Genomic DNA, 6,721 nt, shown 5'->3' with positions numbered 1-6,721 from the left:
ATTTTATAATTCATAATTTTAAAAAATGACTGCAGATATAAGAAATTATAAAATGATTGATGCTATTTCTTTCAGTTTAGAAGTTTTTTTCTTTTTCTTTCTTATTTTTTTGGAGACAGAGTTTCTATGCTCTTGTTGCCCAGGCTGGGGTACAATGGATGGTGTGATCTCGGCTCACTGCAACCTCCGCCTCCCAGGTTCAAGTGATTCTCCTGCTTCAGCCTCCCGAGTAGCTGGGACTACAGGCACGTGCCACCATGCTCGGCTAATTTTTTGTATTTTTAGTAGTGACCAGGTTTCTCTATGTTGGTCAGGTTGGTCTCGAATTCCCAACTTCAGATGATTTGCCTGCCTGGGCCTCCCAAAGTGCTGGGATTACAGGTATGCGCCCGCGCCCCGCGACCCAGTTTAGAGCTTTTAATCCTGTATTTATTCTCCATATTCATATCGTTAGTTTCTTCAGTCTGATTTCTCAATAGAATTTTCTAATTCATGACATGTTAAAAATATTCTTTCCTCTCATGTTTTGTTCAAAACTAAAGTTTCAACTCTGTCATTTTTTTTCACCCTTTATCTACAGTTGGAGTCAAAACAGATTAAATGGTATAAAGCTTCTATTAAATTCCTTCCATCCTTTCTCTTACTTTTAGAACAGTTTGTCAGATTTTGTTTGCTAATGTGTGGTAACAAACACTTTTCTTTGTCATCTATACCTTGACACCTTATACCTTGCTCTCCTTTTAAAAAACAAGTGCCAAGTTAAATATTTCAATAGTAACTCTGGAATAATGTACCTGACGTTTAACCCTTGTAATTAAAGAGTGTCATTGGAAATCATTAAAATTTCGGTTTAATTTTCATCTTTATTCTGGTTCTCACTTGTCTGAAGGACTTGCAGTATTTTATAATTAAAGGGTACAAGAACTGTAGGTGATTGTTATCTAAAACTCCAAACATGGCAAATGTGGGCATGAGGGTGCCACTTGGCATCTGACCAGTGATTTTTTAGTCAGCGTTATAACAAAGCTCTGCCTTTAAACTGATGATTCTACATAATAATTAGCTATTATGAGTGAGAGAAAAGGAGCTAAAGAATGTATTACAAGTTATATCTGATTAGAGAAAAATTTTACTATAGAAATATTTATATAGAAGTATTGTCAACTTGTAAGAAGGAAAAAGTCGTTCTAATAAAAAAGAAAATTAACAAATCAGAGGAATTCACAACTTTTTGTTTGTTTGCCAACTTCATGTTTGTTTTGGAAATGAGCTATTAAAAGAAAAAATATCAATCTTTCCATTTGTTATGAATCAGCCTAACACAGTACTAAGCACGTAGTTTGTGGTCACAAAGATAACATGATGATCACTTCAGGTTGTAGTCAGCATTTCATTTTTCATTTAAAATATATTTTGATCAGTCCTCCCAATTTGTGGCTAAATACAAGACGATCTTTAAAAAATAGGCACTGTTTTTAAAAGCCACAGTATATTAATGCTACAAATGTTTTCAAGAATTAGAAACATAAAAAAATGCCTTAAGATTTTCCAAAAATCTCAGGACTTCTGGGGAATTTCCAACATTTGTAGGACATAAACTCTGTTGCCTCCCAAAATTTGGATAATCAATAAAAATATGCTCTATAGTGAAACGATATTTCAAGCAAAAATGAGGTAAGTAGAATTAGATGAGGTATTTGCAAGAAAAATGTATCTGAAAAAATTCTTGCCATGTTAAATAAGATTTGGTGTTATGTTCATCCTTATATACTAAACAGTTTAAAAGATGGTACTTTAAACAAGTCTTGTGTCCTTTCTAGTTTATTTTAGTATCCCCCCAAAACCATAAATACAACCATATGTCAGGGAAAAGCTGTATAGAGGGTTTGGACATAGTGTTCTTACTTTTATTTTTACCATTCATTTCTATTTACAGCAAGCAATATGCATTTTTCATCAATGATCAAATTTTGAATATTTTTAGTTGCTTGTGGGCTAGAGATTTAAGGAACAGAATACTTTTCCTTTCATGTTTTTTAGTGACTGCAATGTCAAACATGAATTTGGTTAAAGTCTATCCAGTAATATATGCAGGGTTTTTTGTTTTTTGTTTTTTTTTTGAGATGAGTTTTGCTCTTGTTGCCCAGGCTGGAGTGCAACGGCTAGATCTCAGCTCACCGAAACCTCTGCCTCCCGGGCTTAAGCAATTCTCCTGCCTCCGCCTCCTGAGTAACTGGGATTATATGCATGTGCTACCACGCCTGGCTAATTTTGTATTTTTAGCGGAGACGAGGCTTCTCCATGTTGATCAGGATGGTCTCGAACTCCTGACCTCAGGTGATCCGCTTGCCTTGGCCTCCCAAAATGCTGGGATTACAGGCTTGAGCCACTGCGCCCAGCCTAATGTATACAGTTTTAATTTTAAATTTCTGGTTCTAGGAATCTTTGAGGCTGGCAAAAGCACAGGTAAGCAGAAACTTATTCGAGAAAACGTTTGTCATTTATTTACTATACGATCTTGAATAAGATGCATAACCTTTGATGTTCAGTCTCCAAACTATAAACAAAAATAAAAATTCATTCCTGCAAAGTTGTTGTGATGATTTAATGAGGTATGAGTAAAGCGCATAGGACGTGTGGTAAGTCCTTGATAAATGAGAGGCATTAGCTAATGGTTACAATTTCTCTCAAAGGAAATGAACAAAGGGAAAAGTAGTGCTGCCAGGAAAAAAAACAATCCAGTACGTAGTCAAATTCTGAATGTCAAAACGTTACCTCGGAATTTTCTACTTCTACAAAGTGTTAATAAGTAAAACAAGGATATGTCGATTTGTGTAATCACAAGGCCACTGGAAAACAAGTCTTAGTGTCTTACACTATGTTAAATGTAGTATGTGAGGACTAGAAATTTACAGTGTAAGCATAAAAAGTAAAAAAGGGGAGAAGAACTTTTTCTTTTTTTGAGACACAGTCTTGCTGTCTCCCAGGCTGGAGTGCAATGGTGCTATCTCAGCTCACTGCAATCTCCGCCTCCCGGGTTCAAGTGATTCTTCTGCCTCAGCCTCCTGAGTAGCTGGGATTACTGGCACACACCTCAATACCTGGCTAAATTTTGTATTTTTGGTAGAGATGGGGGTTTCACCATGTTGATCAGGCTGATCTCGAACTCCCAATCTCATGACCTGCCCGGCTCGGACTCCCAAAGTGCTGGAATTACAGGCATGAATCAGCACACCCAGCTGGGTGAGAAGAACTTTCCTTTTTTTTTTTTTTTTTTTTTTTTTTTTCTTCAGAGACAGAGTCTTATACTGTCACCTAGGCTGGAGTTCAGTGGCTCAAGGCACAATCACAGTTTGAATTCCTGGGCTCAAGCCATCCTCCCGCCTTTTGAGTAGCTAAGACTGCAGGTGCACACACCTGGCTAATTTTTCTTATCTTTAATTTTTTTATAGAGACAGAATCTTGCTATGTTGCCCAGGCTGCTCTGAAACTCCTGGCCTCAAGAGATTCTCTCGAGTAGGGGATTATAGGCAGAGGCTACCACGCGCAGCCAAGAAGAACTTCAAATAAATGTAGTTCCTACAATAGAGAGGCATGTATAGTAAGTCACCTTCAGAATTCTGAGGATTTGATGAATAAAAAAATCAACCCATGAAAAAGGTTAGAATGTGTCTGCACCATAAAGTAGCTAGAAGTTTTATTATTCCTATTGTTATTTAGAGACAGGGTGTTGCTATGCTGGAGTGCAGCAGTGGCTATTCACAGGTGTAATCATAGTGCACTACAGCTTTGAACTCGTGGGGCTCAAGCTGTTCTCCTGCCTTAGCCTCTTGAGTAGCTGAGTCTACAGGTGTATGCCACTGGATCCGGCTAGAAGAAATATTATTAACATATCAAGGAAAAGCATAGAGAAGGGAAATAAAATTAATTTCATTAGAAATCTCTAACAGCTCCCTTTGTCTTTATGAAATGATGACTGCACTCCTTCAGCAGACCTCGAAGATGTTACATTCGCTGGATCCTAGCTTTTTTGCAGTCTCATCCATCATCATTCACAGCTCTCTGAGCTTTAGCTGTTGTAGAGGTTTTCCAGTATCTGAAAAGCTCTGAGTTTCTTCCTACCTGTGGTCCTTGCACACTGCCCAAATCACATTCCTCCATGTTCACCTAACTAACTCCTGTTCTTCAATTCCCAGTTAAATCTTGCTTCCTCCTACATTCTTTCTCAGATTCCCTGGGCTACCCATGTGACGCTGCCATGGCATCTTGGTCTCCTTCTATCGCTGTGTGGACTGAATTCTTCAGTGTATTTTATTTACCTAGTACATTATACTCACAATGAAAACAGAAGCCATTTCTGTCTTACTCTGCTGTGTGTGCAGAGTCTGTGTGCAGTGTAGTACTAACAATACCTAGCAATTGTCACCTACTAATTAATAAATGCAGTTGAAGTAGGTACAACTCTTTTTTTTGTCAGATATATCCCTATTAAGGAAATAAATGGGTTGAAATTAGCCATTCACATCATCAAAATTCTTCCCTCTTTTTCTGTGTTTCCCAAACTACCTCATTAGTATGTTAGTGTTTGCTTTTCTTTTCTTTGAGATGCAGTTTTGCTCTTGTGGCCCAGGCTGGAGTGCAATGGCGCAATCTCGGCTCACTGCAACCTCCACCTCCCGGGTTCAAGTGATTCTCCTTCCTCAGCCTCCTGAGTAACTGGAATTACAGGCATGTGCCACCATGCTCGGCTAATTTAGTATTTGTAGTAGAGACGGGGTTTCTCAATGTTGGTCAGGCTAGTCTTGAACTCCTGACCTCAGGTGATAAACTCACTTCGGCCTCTCAAAGTGCTGGGATTACAGGCGTGAGCCACCATTACCTCAGTTTTGCTTTCACGCGCAACAGCCCTGAGACATAATTACTGATATCTTCCCTTGATGAGTAAACTGAGGGTAAGTAACTTACCCAAAGTGATCCAGTCAAGGTCTGCATACTCTTAACTACTCCACTATTCCAAATGACCTTATTATAGTAGGGACTAGGGCGATTAAAGAATGTGAGGCTCTGCCGGGTGCGGTGGCTCATGCCTGTAATCCAAGCACTTTGGAGGCCAAGGCGGGTGGATCACCTGAGGTTGGTAGTTCAAGACCAGCCTGAGCAACACGGTGAAACCCTGTCTTAAAAAAAAAAAAAGAATGTGAGGCTCTGCCGGGTGTGGTGGCTCACGCCTGTAATCCCAGCACTTTGGGAGGCCGAGGCGGGCAAAGGTCAGGAGTTTGAGAGCAGTCTGACCAACATGGGGAAAACCCATCTCTACTAAAAATACAAAAATTAGCTGGTTGTGGTAGCCTGTACCTGTAATCCCAGCTACTCAGGAGACTGAGGAAGGAAAATCGCTTGAATTCGGGAGGCTGGGGTTGCAGTGAGCCGAGATTGCGCCATTGCACTCCAGCCTGGGTGACAGAGCGAGACTCTGTCTGCAGGAAAAAAAAAAAAAAAAAAAAAAAGAGTTTCGTTTCCAGCTCCGTCCCCGGTCCCTACAGCCGCCGCGATGTTGATGCCTAAGAAGAGCCCGATTGCCATTTATGAGCTCCTTTTTAAGGAGGGAGTCATAGTGGCCAAGAAGGATGTCCACATGCCTAAGCACCCGGAGCTGGCAGACAAGAACGTGCCCAGCCTTCATGTCACGAAGACCATGCAGTCTCTCAAGTCCCGAGGCTACGTGAAGGAACAGTTTGCCTGGAGACATTTCTACTGGTACCTTACCAATGAGGGTATCCAGTATCTCTGTGATTACCTCCATCTGCCCCCAGAGATCGTGCCTGCCACCGCAGCCGTCCAGAGACAGGCAGGCCTCGGCCTAAAGGTCTGGAAGGTGAGCGACCTGCAAGACTCACGAGAGGGGAAGCCGACAGAGATACCTACAGACGGAGTGCTGTGCCACCTGGTGCCGACAAGAAAGCCGAGGCGGGGTCTGGGTCAGCAACCCAAATCCAGCTTAGAGGCGGATTTGGTCCTGGACGTGGTCAGCCACCTCAGTAAAATTGGAGAGGATTATTTTGCATTGAATAAACTTACAGCTAAAAAAATAAAAATAAAAAATAAAAAAATATGAGGCTCTGGTACAGTACTCACATCTATTTTTATTGTAAATGTATGCAGTGCTTTCTTAGTTTTCATATTTGACTCATATTTGGAGACAATATAAGGTATGCCTTCCAGAAATAGGCCTTTTCTTGGTAAGCTGACATTTCACCTGCAAAGTTTGGACCCATACCGTGGCCTGCAGTGATTTTTACTAAGGCAATGCTGGGATGTTACACCCTGTTTGAATAGGCAAGGTAAACTCTAAGGAATTTCCCTGCATCTAAATGGTGACAGTGGCTGCAAATTCTCTTTCCTGTTTTCTTCCTTCCCTCTTTTTTTTTCTTCTTTCCCTTATTGCTCTCCTTCCCACTCTTTCCCTTTCTTTTCTATTCCACCTCCTGCCTTACTTGTAAAAGCAAATCCTCTTATCACAAAAATGCAAACAAAAGCTGGGTGCGGTGGTTCAGGCCTGTAATCCAGAGAGCGTTGGGAGGCCAAGGCCAGCGATCATGAGGTCAGGAGATCCAGGCCATCCAGGCTAACACAGTGAAACTGCATCTCTACTAAAAATAAAAAAAAATAGCTGGGCGTGGCGGCACGTGCCTGTAGTTCAACTTATTCTGAAGGCTGAGGC

General features: G+C 40.9%; 1 pseudogene across 1 annotated transcript; it reads left to right on the top strand.

The window, feature by feature from the left end:
• The first annotated feature begins 5,502 nt into the window (after positions 1 to 5,502).
• Positions 5,503 to 6,089, top strand: LOC116549367 (annotated as a pseudogene). The gene has a single exon (XR_004267828.1). The product of XR_004267828.1 is annotated as a 40S ribosomal protein S10 pseudogene (transcript).
• Positions 6,090 to 6,721: the final 632 nt, after the last annotated feature.

This window comes from Sapajus apella, unplaced genomic scaffold, assembly GCF_009761245.1.
Source record: "Sapajus apella isolate SASKATOON/1434 unplaced genomic scaffold, GSC_monkey_1.0 scaffold6, whole genome shotgun sequence".
Taxonomy (NCBI): Eukaryota; Metazoa; Chordata; class Mammalia; order Primates; family Cebidae; genus Sapajus; species Sapajus apella.
The sequence above is the reverse complement of the archived record's forward strand: the minus strand, read 5'-3'. Positions and strand labels throughout refer to the sequence as shown.